The following is an 18,096-nucleotide window of genomic DNA, read 5'->3' on the forward strand; positions in this document are numbered from 1 at the left end:
CAGAAAATTTTGAATATGCATGTTTTGACCCTTCCCCACCCTCAGAAACAGAGGCTCTCAGATGATCAGGTGAGAGGGGTAGGGAGAGAATGTATATTTGTGAATTCTAAGAAGGGCATACCAGGGCCCTAGCCTGTTGCCAGGTTGGGTTTCTGGTTGGGGAACACAGCAGAGCTCTTTGCTGCTATTTGTGAACACCACCCTCCCCCTGTGCCCTCATTGGCCTCCCCATCACTCCACCTACCAGACCACAGTGTGCACACATGACGATTGGGCAGTTACACTCTCTTCTTCCCCGCTCCCACCACCTAGTCAAAGACCGGGCTTTAATAGTCAATAAACTTCAGCTAGCTCTCAGATATGATGTGGATATAATAATTACTTTATATTGACTTGAATAAATAAACCTCCCATTCTACCAGTTGATCTGTTGATCCAACTTGATAAAAAAGACATCTGGGAATTCTAGAAAATTCTTTGACATAGATAAAGTGAGAGTCTTCTGACTTAAAAGGAAAATGTTTATAAAAGCTGGCTTGGTTCATTGATTCCTTAATTCCACAAATATTTATTAAATGCGTAGGTACAACCCCAAGTGAGCAATCTCTTTTTTTCTCCCCTTACTTAGTTGTAATTAGTCACAGCTGTTAGAAAATAGTCCACTTCCCCAAACAAATCAACCAGAACTATACATTGCTCTTTGATTTTCTGTAGTTTTATTTACAGATAATCTCCTCCCTGCCCCCTCATTAGGGGTCACCAGACATAATGAGGTTCTATCAGATCCTAAGCATACATGAGTCTCAGGGTGGACCACTGGGGTCAGTATATACAATAAGTTTCCCTCAGCAGAAATGGAAGGAACTCACAGATGTGTCACTGCTCAAACTTCTTAAAATTTAGAAAAAAAAATAAGTTTTGTGGTTTTGTTCAAAGTATTATATGAATACAGTCAGAAAAATAAAATAATAATGAAGGTCAACATCATGAAAATCAACAACACTTTGCTATTCATATTTCCCCATTCTGAGTCCTACTCCCCAGAGAACTATTTTATCTGTTTCTGCTTTTTCTTTACTTCTTGGTGCTAACCTCCATGTATCTAAATAAGATGTCCAGATTCTCTTGTCGTTCACTCACTCATTCATTCTAGAAATAAGTGCTTATTCTGTACTAGCACTTTTCTAGGAATATAAATTAAGAAGTGTTTAAAAAATCATACCTATTTGACGTATTCTTTCAAATGTGCTGCAACCTCTTATCTATTGAAAAACTTCTGCTCATTTTTTTGGTCACTGTGGATTTATAACTTCTTGTGGACCAGTAAAATTTTAAAGGGCTTCAAGGAAAGAGAGGAGGTAAGCTTTGTGGTCAGTCCACTACCTTCAACAGAATGTCCTGATCTTCTCTTTGTAAGAGCCTGGGAAGAGATGAACTCACTTTAACATGCAAGGAACCAGGGCAAAGTCACTTCAGCTGTGTCAGAGGAAACAGAGAGTGGTAGAAAAGAACCAGACAGGAGTTGGGAAGCCTAGGCCCCATCCATCATCATGTCAATAATCACAGCATTCATAATGCTTGGCAAATAATGTGAGGTGACATCATTATTTACTGTAGTTATGTAGTTATATGTAGCAAATACTTATTTATCTCATTCTATTTACCATGCGCTGTGAATGCTGTGCTGATTTTCTCATTTAAAGTAGGTACTAATATTGCTCCATTTTTCAGATGAAAGCACTAAAGCCTAGAGACGTAATATAATTTTTCTAGGGTTTTGCAACAGAACTGGGATTTAAATCCAAGCCTGTTTCTAGAGTCCACATTTATCTCATTCCGCCCTTCAGTTTAGTCAATTCAATAAACATTAGTGGAAGTTCCACTGTTTGCCATGCACTGTGCTCTGCTACTAGGTTCTAGACAAGAAGATGAACATGGCAGAACCTATCAGACAGCTATGGAAACCCCGTTTACGTCCTAATGCCCTCAACTCTGATTCCAGCCATGTCTGGTGGAGATTTCCAGCTGGGCTACAATTCTTGATCCACCACATGCTGACAGCTTCTCCCCCCAAGCATGTGCCCTGTCCTCTGACACTGAGTGCCACCTGGAGCTGGTGCTGTTCTTGCTCATATGAGGTGGGAAGTGTGGGACTTACCATCCAGGAGGACATCCCTCAATAGCTGGAGGGCAGAAGCTGGTGCATAAATAGGAGACAATTCTGGCAGAGAGTCTGTGGGCTTTTTAGGAGGTCCTCGAATAATCAGCCCCCCACTGTCCACAGCAGCAACCTCTAAATCTCGCTCTTATATTGACTTTTCCTCCTTCCCTCCTCAGCTCCTCATTCCTGCTCCCTGGTATGACCTTTGTCTCTTTCAAAGAAACCCAAGTCAAGATGTATGCTAGGGGTAATCCAATATATTTTGGTAAATGCTAACATACGGGTTGCTGTGCAAATGTAGAGTGAGGGGTACTCAGCCAAATGAAGAGAGATGGGAGTCAGAGAAGACTTCTGGAGGAGGTGATACTCAGAGGTACATACAATTATTTTTTTTTCTGTCAGGTAGCACAAAATGAGCAAAACAGAACAAAGTGTGACACATGGCCATTCACTCACTCACTTCATCTTTCATAATTATTGGATAACATACTTGCTAGGGATGCAGCATTAAAACAAACAACAGCCCTGCACTGGTGGGGCTCACAGGAAAAGAAATACAGACAGATGAGCAATATTTACATAAAGTGAGAAGTGGACAAGTGCTGTAAACAAACTGAAAGCAGAATAAAGGGACTGTAATTCTGACTACCAATTCTTATGTGACCAGGGGGTTTTCCCCACACCACCAAATGATTCACCAACACCAGCTGGGTGCCCTACAATCCAACTCAATTTTAACACTCTCTACCTGGAGACAGCATCAGATTCCATAGGTTAAGGGATCAGTCCCACAAGACTGCTCCCACTTCAGATGCCAATCGAAAGCCCAGGTTATCACCTGTGTCTCTGAATAATTCGTTATAAATCAGAGGTTCCCAATGACTCCCTCCTTGGTTCTATTAATTTACTAGAGTAGCTCACAGAACTCAGAAAACTAGTTTACTTGCTAGGTTACTGGTTTATTACAAAGGATATCAAAGATGAAGAGATATATAGGGCAAGGTCTTAAACAAAAGAGCTTCTGTCCTCATAGAATTTGGGGCCCACCTCAGCAGCACATGCATGCATTCTGGTTCACCAACCTAGAAGCTCTCTGAATCCCACCCTTCTGGGTTTTTATGGAGGCTTCATAACATAGGCATCATTGATTAAATCATTGGCCATTAGTGATTGCCTCAGCCTCCAGCCTCCTCTCTTCCCTGGAAATCAGAAGTTGGGATTGACTTAAGAACTGGATGGAGTGAGGGCACTGGCAAGTATCTGTAAGGAGAGTGTTATGGGCAGCCAGGAACATATGTTCAGGAAACACAATGAAGGTAGATGCACAGTCAGTGAGGGGAGTGCAGGAGGAAAGTCAGCCAAGATTCGATAGGGACTTGAAGGCCAGCTAAGGACGACTTTAACTCAACATTTTGTCACTTTTTCTGGGACTCAGTTCCCTTATGACATGAGGAAGTTCTAAATCCACAAGGTCCTTTATAGTTCTACATCCCTCATGCCCTAGATTTAAGCCCCGGGCAACTTGGGCCTAATCCCACAATAGCCCAGCTTTACGCTACTTCTCTGAAAGCTTGGATGGTTTGCGGTGAGGAAGACTTCTCAGCCAGGCAAAGTATGTGAAAGCATTATAAGATCCTATTTCCTTAACACAAGTGAAGTTAAAGTGTGACTTATTCTGGTGTGGCCCAGCCTAGACGGGACCCTGGACAGCAACCCCAGCACATGGTGCTCCTCAGCAGCCTGGCTACTGGGGAAAGAAGTGGAAATGTATCTAGTAATAAGTGAGTGAGGACAGAAAGAGCAGTTTATGGGTCACCCCAAGCCCTGGATTTGAAGAAGCAAATTCTACCTACCACACAGAGCTCAGAACCCACCTCTCACCATTTGCTTGAAGGAGAAGTGGGGGCAGAGACCATAGAGACGTGCAGCAGCCCATCTTCAGCTGTGGCCTGTGGCAGAACCTTTCTGGAAAGTTTCTGATTGATGTTATAATGCTGACTGACTCCTTTAAACAATGAGAACAAAGTAAGGGTTATACTTTCTTCCAAGTTAGAAAGGGCAAATTGAAAGAAGATCAGCTTGGCAAAACGGAAATAAGACAAACTTATAATAACATCTAGGTCTGACTCCTGGTTCTTCCACTCCCTGGATATGCCTTGAAGGTATTACAACATCTTTGACATCATCTGCATTACCTTAGAAAATAATATTCACGTTACATAACTATTTTAACTATCACAATAAATGCACATGAAAATGTCTCGCCCAAAACAAATAGCAGATACTGCTATTACTTTCATCAATAATGAAAATTATTAGTACTATATCTTCCTAAGGATAAAGAAGAAATTCTAGACCCTTAGAAAAACCTCCTCTTTGAATTCTGCCTGTATATGACAATATAGCACATAAGAATCTAGAGTCTCTGCCACGGATGTATATTCTTTTTCCTTTGGCTTGAAGTTTTAAGCTGCTTACAACATGTGGAATTCAAAGCTGCAGGCACACGACTATCAGAAGTGTCAGGAAGATTAACAACAGGTATTTGAAAAGAAAACAGTAGGCAGTTAAGGAGCTGTTCTTGGAGTATGATTTATGAAGGTTTTCGTGACAAGACCATGGTTTTGATGAGAAAACAGTACACATTTCATGAAACTCAACTACATGGGTGTTTTGATAAACAAGTTGCTTTTGACCAGTAGATGCTATTCATAGACCTAAAGCATCCTTGAGAATAAATAGTCAAAAGGAAATACCAGAGTGATATAGAGGCAGCCCCGAGGTCCACTCTAACAGAATAAACTTTTTGTCCCCCATTTTATATGTCATCTGAACCACAGGTGACCCTTCATTTATATTTTACAGAGGTATCAATTTATCAGCCTCAAGCCATGCCTTGTAGAAACTACCTAGTTACTTTATTGAGTGTGGCTGTAAAGTAATTGATATATTAAAGATAAAAAAGTCTCATAAAACTGTATTTAATCTATGAAGGCACAAGAAAAAGAAAGGGTTTAGAGCTATAGTTCACCATGATGATTGTAAGAATTATTCAGTCATTAAAAAGGCTTAGTCTCACAGGATTCTCACTAGACTATATTTCATATGACAATGAACTGGCGCCATTAAAGAGGAAATAATACACACAAATATATAATTTGCACAGCATTTGATTCTAGTGGTAACTGTTTACAACTACTTTACTCTTTCATTTTCAAATCTATTTGATTTGAGCTCTGTTTTTCTTTTTCTGAGAGTCTTTTGGGTAATAAGCCAACTTGAACCAATTTGTGGATGGGGTATTGTGGCAAAGGATTTATCCATCACTCTTCTCCATCACATGGCACCTCATATCCGTCAGGAACTACCTTACCCCAGCCTAAGGCTTCAGCTTTCTTCTGGTTCTGCCATATTATTCATCTGCTGCCTTTCACTCCGTAGAAGCATTTACAACATAAACCAGGTGTGCCTGCTGGAATAACTTGATTGAGAAGATTATATCTAAACAAGGATCAGCTATTAAGTTTCATCAAGCCACATTTTTGCTCTATTTCATAGAAACAGCAGGTGAGTTAGACTGGTTGCTTGCTAAAGAAAAACACATTAAGAAGGCTTAAACCTCAAGCAAGCTTGGATATAGAAGTGTCGTTGGTGATAAAAATCTAACCCGTAGGACATTTCTACAGCTATAATCTAGATGATTGAAATGAACATTACCATTTTAGGTTTAACACAGAGGATTTTGTGCCTCAAGGGGTACTTTTGAATCCCAAGACAGTACCCTGGACCACTGAAAAATGTCTCTACACGGTATGTAGCTACATGGAATCCGATGAAAATATTTAGAACATACGTCTTCAGCAATGGGTTCTTAGCTGCTGTAAATATATCAAACTGACTACACTTGGACAAAATGGGAGAAAGGAAGGGAAGTGACAGTTTAAAGAAGATTAAAAAACCAACCAACTTTTAGGAAGATTAAAAAAGAGAGAGCCAGGAGGATCATTTATAAAAGGAAGGATGTAAATTCTTTACAACCTGATTGGTTTTCCCTGGAATTTGCTCCCTTTAATGAAACTGTTATTCCTGAAGGATTTAAAGCCCTTTTTTAACGTGAATAAAGCAGTACTGGGGCTTGGAGTATTGTTAGTCTTTAGCCTCAGGAGACCATCTCTAAAGACCTAATTAGGTTACAAACATGTGAAAATGAGTTTCCGTAATCCCTTGTGTGGGAGGTTTCAGGGTGGCTGATTTTTGAATGTGGATGGTTAACACTTCTCAGAGCATTCTTTGTGAACTCCATAGATCACTACTTTTCTGCCTTCCATACAACTAAGTTATCATCAAAGACTTATTTTAATCAGATGACCTTTTCTACGGTGAAAAATTAAAGATGTCTTGGGGTTTTATTGACTTTCTTTATGACAGAGTTACTGACAAAGTTTGCACATTTCCTGATTTAATTTTTGTGACAAATAGAATAACAAGTCTGATTTATGTTTTTTAAATCAATCATTCCAATGAATTAAAGAATAAACTCTTTAATAGAATACTGTTTGAGCTTCATGAACCAAAGCTTTACTTGCTAGCAGCCTCTAATGGGGATCCGAGGACAACCCATTATTAGCTCAGTAAAGTCAGAGGTAGCTTTTGTGAGTCTGAAAAGAGAATGGCTCACAGGGGAGCAAGCCACTCAAACTTTCTAAGCATTTTCTCAACTGTGCAATGGAAATGATAACAGGTATCTCATATTGTAGTTCATCTAACAAAATGAGATAACGTAAGAGAAAGCATCTTGTCAAAGAGAAAGTACTGCACAAGTGGAAGATGTTTTCACATGTACAGAGTCATACAAATTCCCTGCTGGCCAGTACATGTATTACTAGCAGTTAAATAATTCACTGAAGTATTGACTAATGAGGTCACAGGTTTTATTACCATTGAGTCAATTATAGACAGAAAGAGAGCATATAATATTGGCCACCTAGGTTAAAATTCATGTTATTACCCATCAAACTATATGTGATTTCACACCAGGAAGTGAGAGTAGTAGATACTACTGGCAACCGCTCTAATAAAAGATGTGTGGTCTACTCATAATAGATGTAGCATGGTGGTCCAACTGGTCAGATGATTCAATATGACAAATAAAAGAAAAGCTCTTACAGAATTGGTGTTTGACTTTATGGATACACAGGCAAACTAGACTCTAAGTTTCATAAGGACAGAGATCTTCATCTATTTGTCACTATCTACACCAACATAGGACAAATTCTTACACATAGTGTAGACTGAATACATATGTGTTGATTGTGAGAGTAAAATAAAGAAAAATAAGCTGAAATCATCCTGTAGATCAGATTGAATCTCAATTTTCTAGATCTTTGGAGGCACAGCTGACTTCAACAAGCCGGCTCACGGCGCTCCAGATGGTAACCAGAGTTGGGTAACCCATATTGAGTTCATCTTTCCTTTGATTGGGTTAGCTTGGGGCCACTGTAAGGAGAGTTTTTGTTCCATGCAGAGCGCTAGACAGCCCCCTCAGAGGCAGCTCTGTTCTCCCCTGCCAGTACATATATGTTCACGTTTCCGCTAAAGAAATCCCCCATCTATTCTGTTATAGTGCAATTGATCATGGACTCTACTTCTCCAGTCAAGCTCATTTCTGAATAAGAACAGAACTGATTCTATGGGGCAGAAAAACTCGGCTGAGTAAACTTTCTTTAGAAGGAAGTTGGTACCTAATATCCCCTGAAGTTTAAATCTATTCAATAGATTGTGTTAATAAGAAAATTAACCTAAAAACGTAGAAGGTATCAACTGTGTACAAGACACTTCATTGAATCCTGCATATTAGATACAGCCCCTGCATTTGAAGGAGCTTAAAAATCTCATTAGATAGATATAATCTATACAGATGGCATCTCCTGACAACAGATAGTACAAAAAGACAGTAGAGATTATACTGGGCTCAGTTTGTCAGACAGGACTTCAAGGTAGAAATAAGATTTCAGCTGCCCCTGAAGAATGTGGAAAAGGAATGGAAAGTACATTCTAGAAAAAGAGAATATAATAAGCAAAGACAAAAAAGTGGAAAAAGTACAAGATGCATTTGGTGAAATACAAGAACAATCACTGAAATAAGGGAGTATAAGAAAGCATAGCAGGAGGTAAGGCTGAAAAAATAGTACCACTTAAATTAATGTCCTTTTGACTTGAACACTATAGCAGAAGGCATCCAGGGGCCAGGCAGGGACAAAAATCTCTGAATAAGGCAAAAAAAACCCAGGTTGTGGCAACCTACAAGGAATTGGACAGGGCAAGGCATTTTCAAATTATCATGTGGAAATCTATTTTTTAAAGTGCTGAATTGACCCCCAGAAATAAGTCTTCCTGAAAGCCACTGTTTTGCAAACTGTAATAAAGAACAAGCAAAATAAATGAAAATGAGCACAGTTTGAAATAAATCAAATAGAAATGTTCAGTATAATTCGAGTTAATGTGCATATATTTACACATATAAGCTCAATGTCTCTCTGTTACCAGAAAAAGAAACTTCAAATCAATTTTCCCAAACTAAAGTTATTATTTTAGGTAGATGTCCCAAGTTTCCCAAAATTTTAGAATGCTAGAGAGCAATGGTTTGCAAACTTTAGCATGCACCAGAATGAGCCAGAGAGCCTGTTAAACATAGACTGCTCAAACCCACCCTCAGAGTTTCCAATTCAGTAGATCTAGGGTGGAGCTCAAGAATTTGGATCTGTAACAAATTCCCAAGTGATGCTGATGCTTCTGGTCTAGAGACTACACTTTGAGAAGCAATGCCTTAGTTCAAGCCACATCATTCAGGCACCACTGCTACTATAATTTGCCTTGTAAGGGACTCAGCAAATAATATTTCTCAAATGGATGTGTTCATTGAATGACTTACAGATATTTTTCTTTTTTTGTTGAGACATAACTTTGGTTACATCTATTTACGTGTGAAGATTGAAAATACATTCTAAGGGGAACATTGAACTTGGCAAGTGGAAGTAAGAATGCCCTCTCTCCCGGTGCACATCCCTATTAATTTCCTCAATTTTCACAACATAAAAATCTTACACTCAGCTGCTCTTAAAACACATTATTTAGATTTAATTGGCAATGTAAAACAGCTACATTCTAGGTATCTGCCAGGTAGTTCAGTCTTAACTTCACCCAATTTCTATTTTTAAAAAGCTGAAAGAAATTATATTTGTCAAGCCTTGTCTGCAGGATATGCAGTCCACACGTTCCTCCCTAGGTAATTTGTACGTTGGTGACATAGTGGCATGTTGCTGTCAATTGTGAAATATATTGGAAGCTATTTATTAGTAATGAGAGTTAAAAGAGTGAAATTTGCAAATGATTTATTTAAAACAAATAATTAGAGCAGATGTAGGGTTATTCCTTCAACATCATTCTGCCTAATTTGCATTCTGAAATGCTTTTTCAAGTGGGAGGGAAAGTGTGGGGATCTCTGAAGCCTACCTTACATGCATCTTTAGTGGGACATCACTCATGGAGGCATCACCTGTCAAGTATAGAAAAAAAAGTGAAACTGTCACTTAGGCGCTCTTAAATCTGTCCCTCCCCAGCATCACCTGGAATGCCTGTTAAAATGTATATTCGAGGGGGGCTGGCCCCGTGGCCGAGCGGTTGAGTTCGCGCGCTCCGCTGCAGGCGGCCCAGTGTTTCGTTGGTTCGAATCCTGGGCGTGGACATGACACTGCTCATCAAGCCACGCTGAGGCAGCGTCCCACATGCCACAACTAGATGGACACACAACGAAGAATATACAACTATGTACCGGGGGGCTTTGGGGAGAAAAAGGAAAAAATAAAATCTTTAAAAACAAAAATGCATATTCGAGGGCTCCATTCCAGACTCATCGAATAAGAATCTCTTTGGTGGGTGGAGCCTTGGTAGCTGTACATTATGAGTTACTTAGTTGCTTCTAATGCACGTTAAAGTTTGAGAACAGTCCTTCCTGGACCCCTAATTCTGAGCCCTTACAGCGCTAGCCAAGTGACATCCTTGTCTTACACTGCAGGTCTACGTTGATCCAGAAAGGAGTTCTTTGTTATATTATACATTATCTCATTTAGGATGACTCAAAAAAAAATTTTTAAGTACTAGTAATTGTTATTCTCTTGCTTTGCTTTTGGTTGACCACTATAAACTATATTATAAGAGAAGTGTTCTCCTTATGTAGGATTGTAAGAAAGCATGGAGCCAAACTTCTGTGGACCCTAGTGAAGAGGACACTGATGGATATTTCTGTATGAGCGTCATTCCTACCTCCAGTTTATGGCCCTTGACCTGGTTCTTGTTAATTCGCTTCCCTCTTTCATCTTCTACTTTCTGTTTTACCTTTTTTTATTTTACGTATCCCTTATATGCAATCTTACACATCTGGTGGAACAAAATGGTAAATAAGCCCGTGTGAATGTGTGCATGCTGGAATTTAGCAAATGGCATTATTTGTCTTAAGAAAACAAAGATTTGGGACTTCATCTCAAAACAAAAATGTTACCTTTTAGGAATATATAAGAAATTCTCACCTAGCATTAATTCAATAACATTTATTCCAGTGTTTCTCTTGATGTATTTTTAAAACAATGTATAAAAATGGTAGAGGATACTAGAAATGATCTCCTTAGACTTTGATCAGACCAGTGTGTGTGTTTGTGTGCTTTTTTTCCCCCTAGATTTGTTTAGGTGCTGTGAGCCTCTCCCTATATTCTATATCTTTACTTTGGATATTAGAAAAAGAGTTACAACTTCTGAGAAATTCTACAGCAGAGAAGTAAACCATTCTAAAAATGTTAAAGGAAAAATAAATTTTTCTGGAAATATAGTGTGTGTCTACACAAAACTAGTACAAGATTCTGAACTTGACCTCCTTTTTTAAAGCCTGCCCTTCTGAATATGCACATATGATTTTTTCCTAAAGATTGGCACCTGAGCTAACAACTGTTGCCAATCTTCTTCTTCTTTTTTTCTTCTTCTTCTTATCCCCAAAGCCCCGCAGTACATAGTTGTATATTCTAGTTGAGTGCCTCCGGTTGTGCTGCACATATGATTTTGCAAGAAAAACTTAGCTATTTTGGCCAAGCTTCCAGCTGCTTTAAACAAAAGGAATTGTTTTGAGAAATTGTATTTCTAGGAGTTAGTGAAGGGCCAGTACTCAGAGACTGGGCTGCAGTCCTAAACGTGCCTTGATGCTTTGACCAGAGAAAAGATAAAATTCCAAGAGGGAAACTCTTTTGCCTGGCAAGTGTTTCGAATAAAGAAGTTGAAGTAGATGAGAGGACTGAAGAGTCAAGCTTGTAGCAGGAGAAAGTAGGACAACCGCAGTGCTGCCCTGGAGTTTTAGGGCATGAAGAAAGACTTAGAGGACAGGAGAAGTGATTCTTAAAAATCAACTGTCCACTACAATAATCTCAGATGTGAGTAGTTCAGAGGAGTCTTTGCTGGAGGCTCTTAGCTTGTAAAACATTACAGTAAACAGTGGACTCTTGCTTCAGACTCAGTGGTCTGATACTAAAACATCTTTCCACATTAATAAAAGCTATTATTAGTGGTCCTTGTACCCCAAATCTATTCTTCATCTGAGGAACTTTCATATTTATGTCACTTGTTTGTCTATAAAAGAAAGCAAAGTAGTAATAGAATTTAGATTTGACCTATGTGCAATCAATATACAATCAAAAGTGAAACAAAAAGAGTGAGGTCTTTAAAAACATGAAGGCAGAAATATGGTAATATTGGTAAAGGATTACCAACAATTAGGCTAAAAAGAAATGATGTTAGTACATGCAATTAGGGTTTTTACGTAGTTTGGGTAGCTGGGTAATTGGAAGGATTTGCCTAAGTTTTCAACTGTTACGATTAAAAGACCCTTAAAATTGAAATTAAGTATTGATTTTCCTTAATAGTAATTGCTAAGTTCTCTACTTAAGTTTGACTTCATGATGACTATTTATGATAACCATCTCTGTCTCAAATTTCCTTCTAATGAAGTGAGAACAATTATATATCACGTGTCTTTAAGGTTCTTCCTAGCTGTGTGATCGTGTATATTTCAAGCACAGGTGCCTGATTCTATGTGATTCATGAACAGAAATATTAAAATTTGGATTTCCTGTTGTTAATATGCCAAATATGCATATTATTTACTTATTTATCTATTTTTTTCTACTCCCCTTCCATCAACACACACCCTGGAATGGATGCATCTATAAGATCAGGGACTTTAACCACCCTGTTTAACCGCTAAATCACCTGGGCATGAAAGAAACTCCATAAATATTTCTTGAATAAATTAATAAGAAGTAGGCAGTTAGAGTACATATAAATCAGATTGTACTGCTGTTGGCAGTGACTGAAATCCCGGAAATAAAAAACAAGAAAGGAGTGTGTGTATGTGTGTGACATAAACAAACTGAGGAAGGACTCAAAGGAGACAAGTGTCAATTACACCTTATTACCCTATCAGAATTTAATTCCTTCATAACTGAGAATTTCTAACGTGTCTAAGAATATTGGTTATCTGACTCTTGATTTTGTTGAACTTTAGACAATTAGGCTGTACCCTGCCTGGGGTGGTGACGACTGTGACATTTTATTCTCTTCATTAGCTAAAAATCTCCCCCTTTCTTCCCTTGAAGATTTACAGAAGCGTATATTTACTTCAAAAAAAGGTTTTTAAATGCTTTTGTCCTCCAGAATTGTCTAGAATGGTCAAGAAAGAGTAGAAGTTGAAGAAGACGGGAAGAAACAGATCAACAAAACTGACTGCTCACATGCATCCCTAATACATCTTCTCAAATTATTTCCCCCAACTTTCTCCTTGACCGTAGCACAATCCATTATTGATATTTTGCGAGTTTCATCTATCTCTTGTTTTGCCAGCCTCTTCTATCTTGTCTCTGGCTGTTGCTTCTACTGAATGAGAAGCACAGGGAAGAGGACTCTCTGAGGAGCTACCTGTCAGAACTGTCCATTTGGACATCAGTTCTGAAGCCCAAAAGCAAACGCAGAAGGAAAATGTTGACAGAACGTACAAGACTAGGCTGAGTTTTCTCACTCTCAAATCTAAATCAATGCTGTAGAATCTGAACTATCTTTAAAATCAAACATTAGACTCCAATTGATTAAACCTTAAGAAATAATCTCAGAAGAGTTTCTGGAACTCAAATAACCTCTAGATCACCCTCCTTTGCACCCTTCTTTTGGAGCTTCCTTTGTCTTGAGTGAAAGTCATACATTTTCCTTGATCAATCCCTACATTAATCAGTTAATTGTGACCAGAATAAATAACACAATAGATGAAAAGCATCGTTTCCCCATATTCACAGCCTCAACATATAAGCTAAGTCTACGTCATATGTTGAATTTCATCTAATCATTCTGCATTATTTAATAGAGTTACAAAGCAAAGAAAGATTATATGGTCATGATTATTAAACTGATCAAGTGGCCAAAACAATGAAACTGAACAAAAATCAAAAATATAAGTGCTGTTTCTAGTACACACACTCTAAAAACAACTGCTACTTAATATAACATAAAATTTTTAAAAATCTGGGGCATATTCTGAACGAGAAAGAGAATTAGAATGAGACTGCTACTTTCTATCAGCAAGGGTCATGAGGAAGTCCTGAGCTCGGAAGGAGACTTACCCATGGGCTCCTAAGCCTACTTTAGGAAGACGGGGGAGGGAGCTACTTATCTCACCTCTTTCACCTCCCAACTCTCAGAATCTCAGGTTATCTATCTGCCATGAGTCACTAGGATTGATCTCATTATGCTCTTTATTGCAGTTTAGGCTGGGGACCACAAGAAGCCTAGGAATACCAAGTCCCCACTCATCTCCTCTACTCTCATCATCCTATGACTCCAAACATCCTGCATTCTGTCCCAATCTTCAATTCCCTCCTCATTCCTGAAGCCTGTCCAACTGTGCCCTCTAGAACTCATGATTGCTCAACAGGAAAAACTCATTCTTGAATTCTTCTCTGAATAATCCTTTCATCTTCTTGATCTGAAATACTGAGTGTCTCCTGAGAACACTGCTTTCCAAAGCCCTCTGAATTAGTAAGATTCCAGCTCCAATCCTTTACCATCCAGTATTTACTCATACTCTTCCTTGTTTCAGCCATCTGTCAATCCTTGGGTCACCCACTCTCATCATTTTAGTCCAGGCTGAGAGTAACACTCTCTAACATCACTCCTGTCATGTATAAAGGGAATTTCAATGTCCATTTAGATGATTCTTCCCATATCGCAGCCTCACAGCTTCTTGAACTGCTCTTCTCCCATGGTTTATCTCTAGGCAACTTCTCCTTATAGGCACTAAATTACATCCTATTTCTTTTGTGTAAAGAAGTGTGTCCAGCAAAAATGCCCTGTTTCTTGCCTGGATCAATATTTCCTCCTTACCAGATGATTGCCATCAACATACAAACACCAAATTTTCTAAAAATCCACTTGACTCCAATTCCTTTTCTAACTGCTACCCCATTCCTCTAATTTACCGCAAAATGCATATTGAGTAGTCCATACCTAAAATTTTTAATTTTACCCATTTTCTCTTTTATTTAATCCAAACAATTTTCACCACTTCACTGAAAGTGCTCTTTTCAAGGTCATCAGTGACCTTCATGTTGTTAAATTCAGTGATCAAAATTCAGTCCTGACCTTATTACACCCACTAGAACATTTGACCCAAGTGACCACTCCCTCACCCTTGAACACTTTCTTGTTGGCTTCCTGGACTACTTTATTGCTGTTTTCCTCTTGTTTCATTGGTTACTCCTATAATCAGAGTGCTGGCTCTTCCTCATGATTCTGCCCTTTTGTGTGACTTTGGCTCAATCTTTAAACCTCTTCTCTTCCCCATTTACATGCCCTCCCTTGGAAACCCAGTTCTGTCATGTATACTCTGGTGATTCTATAATTAATGTCTGGAGTCTAGACCTCTTGACTAAACTTCTGAAATCCAGATTCACGTATCTAGCAGCTTACTCAACACTTTCAATAAGATGAGTAAGTTAGCTTAACCATGTGCAAAACTGCAAATGAACTCTGGGCTGGTTCTCTAGTTTTTTCAGCCCCCACTGATTTACTCCTCCCCTCATGTCCATTAATTATAATTAATCCTCCTAGTTGATTGGACCAAAAATCTTGGTATTATGTTTACCTCCTCTATTTCTCCCATACCTCACATCAAATCTGTCAGCAAACACTCTTGCATCTACTTTCAAAATATATCCTCAACCTGACGTTTCTATTTTACCATTTCACCTGCTACTTCTCTGATCCAATCCATCATCATCTTTTGCCTGGAATATTGCAATAGCTTTCTAGCTACTCTCCTTGCTTCCATATTCATCTTCCTTGCAGTCTATTTTTATACAAAGGCAGAAAGATCCTTTAAAAACTTTGAGTCAGCAGTCACTCTCCTATTCTAATCCTTCCAATGCTTTCTTTTGTCACTCAAGGGGAAAAAAAGAACAGTGTTTAACTCTCTCTGCATTATAGTTTTCCAATTATTCTATGCTTTCATTTTCTACTACTCTGCCCATCTGTCATGCTATTCCAGCCATTGGCCTCCTTATGTTCCTCAAACAGGCCAAGAATCCTCCCACCTCAGTTACATCTGTCTGGAACACTCTTTGCATAGAAATCTTCTCTCAGATCATTAGATGCTTCAGTGAGAACTTCCTTGACCACTCTACTTAAAGTTGTCTCCATATCCCCACCTCATTTCTTATTTTACTTCCCTTCTTTATGTTTTCTACATTTACGTATCACCTTCTAATACACAGTAAAACTTGTATATAATCTTGTGGTTTGTCTCCTCTCTCCAGAATGAAGGAAAAAAATTTGGTCTTTCTCTTTTTCTCTTTTCTTTTTTTTGAGGAATATCAGCCTTGAGCTAACTTCTGCTGCCAATCCTCCTCTTTTTTCTGAGGAAGACTGGCCCTGAGCTAACATCCATGCCCATCTTCTTCAACTTTATTTGTGGGATGCCTACCTCAGCATGGTTTGACAAGCGGTATGTAGGTCCACACCTCGGATCCAAACCGGCGAACCCTGGGCCGCCACAGCGGAATGTGCGAATTTAACCACTGTGCCACCAGGCTGGCCCCTCTCTTTTCTTTATTCTAGCCACAGTGTCAAAAATAATGCTTAGTACCTTATAAATAATTGATATTTTTTGAATGTATGCATACATGAATGAATGAATAAGTGATTAAATAAATAAGCGAATGAATAAGATGTTATTTGGTAGTTTCAACTCAGGTACTGCAACATAAATGTTGATTGATATCAAAGCATATTGTGAAAGAGGCTATACAGCAAAAATCTCAAAGTATATTCCCAGAATCAATAGGGCAACTCATGAACATCAAAGGAATAAAAGTTGTTGGAGATGTCAGGAATTCATAAGAAGGAGTTTTGGAGGGAATTATATTGAGAATACTGTCTCTTCAATCCAATGCAGAAGTAAGAGGAGGGAATAGTGCTTCCACTTTCCAGATTACTTATAGAAATTGCTATGCATTCTCTCAGTTTGGGAGAAGGTTACAGTGAACTAATGTTCGCTGATGAGTGTAAAGGCAAGAGAGAGTTGCTATTTATCTAAGGAATGGTACTCTAAGAGCATCTCTGTAGAGGAAATGATCAAAAAACAAACAGGACTGAAAGGCAGCCAACTGGAAAAAAAATCAGTACTGAGTCTGAGAACATAAGTTTAATATTTCCAATAGGAGCCTCTGAAAACTTATGGAAACATCCATGGGAGAGTCAATGCTAAATATCTGACATACCCAGAGAGCAGAAGCCCAAACCATAGTACCAGTCAAAAAAAAAAGATTCCTATCCCACTTCCCTCTCTTCTTTCCCTGACTCTGACCCTGATAGGGTCCTAAACCATAGTCAATAAGAGGAAAGAAGAAGAAGAAACATTGTGCAGAGAAAGATCATGGAAAAACACATAGACACACTCAAGAAAATGGGACAACCCACAGGAGGACTCAAATAAAGAGGGAAGAAGATGAAATATAAGATCAAGTCCAGAGTTTGAGATTTCTTTGGGACTGGAAAAACAAATTTACCAATTAAAGCTGTTTGCGAATTTGTGACCACAAGATTTAAACCAAGAGGGACCAGAAAAGTCATGGAGACTTGATCTATATTCTTTCAGAAACTGAGGCTAGGACTAAACCAGCCTTACTTAGCAGGTTTAAATATATAGTGAGAAATGAAAACAAATTTCTCTTAATGAGTATGCATGGTTTATTCAGCATTTATTACAAGAGGATGAAGACATAGAAGAGAACGCCTATGTCAGTGCAGTGTTATCCTCAAAAACAACAAATAGTCACATTCTAACCTGAGCCTCCTAACAGTCCTGGACTCTCATATCTTATTAGCATTCTGAAAATAATAAAACTCATTAACAATACCAGTTTAGCTCCGAGAGTTCAGAAATATCACTGTTCTTTAAAATATGTATTTCCATTCTGAAATCTTGTACTTTATACTACAATTTATTTTTTAAGATGTGAGTGTAGAGAATTAACTGTATATATCTATTTTTATGAAATAATTTTAAAATAATTTACTGATGGGATAAATATTGGACAAATAGTATGGTGGTATACTTAAATTCAAATATATCATCATTAAATAAATATAACTGAAATGTATATTCCAATTAAAAGACAACGATTGTAAGACTAGAATAAAAAAACAACAAAGGTAACTTACAAGAGACACACCCTATATGTAAAGATACAAAATGGTTGAAAGTAAAAGGATGGAAAAATTTATGTTATGCAAACACTAAACAAAGGAAACTTGATGAACCTCAAAGTGAATTTTAAAGCAAGAAGAATTTC

This window comes from Equus quagga, chromosome 22 (assembly GCF_021613505.1).
Source record: "Equus quagga isolate Etosha38 chromosome 22, UCLA_HA_Equagga_1.0, whole genome shotgun sequence".
In the NCBI taxonomy this organism is placed as follows: domain Eukaryota; kingdom Metazoa; phylum Chordata; class Mammalia; order Perissodactyla; family Equidae; genus Equus; species Equus quagga.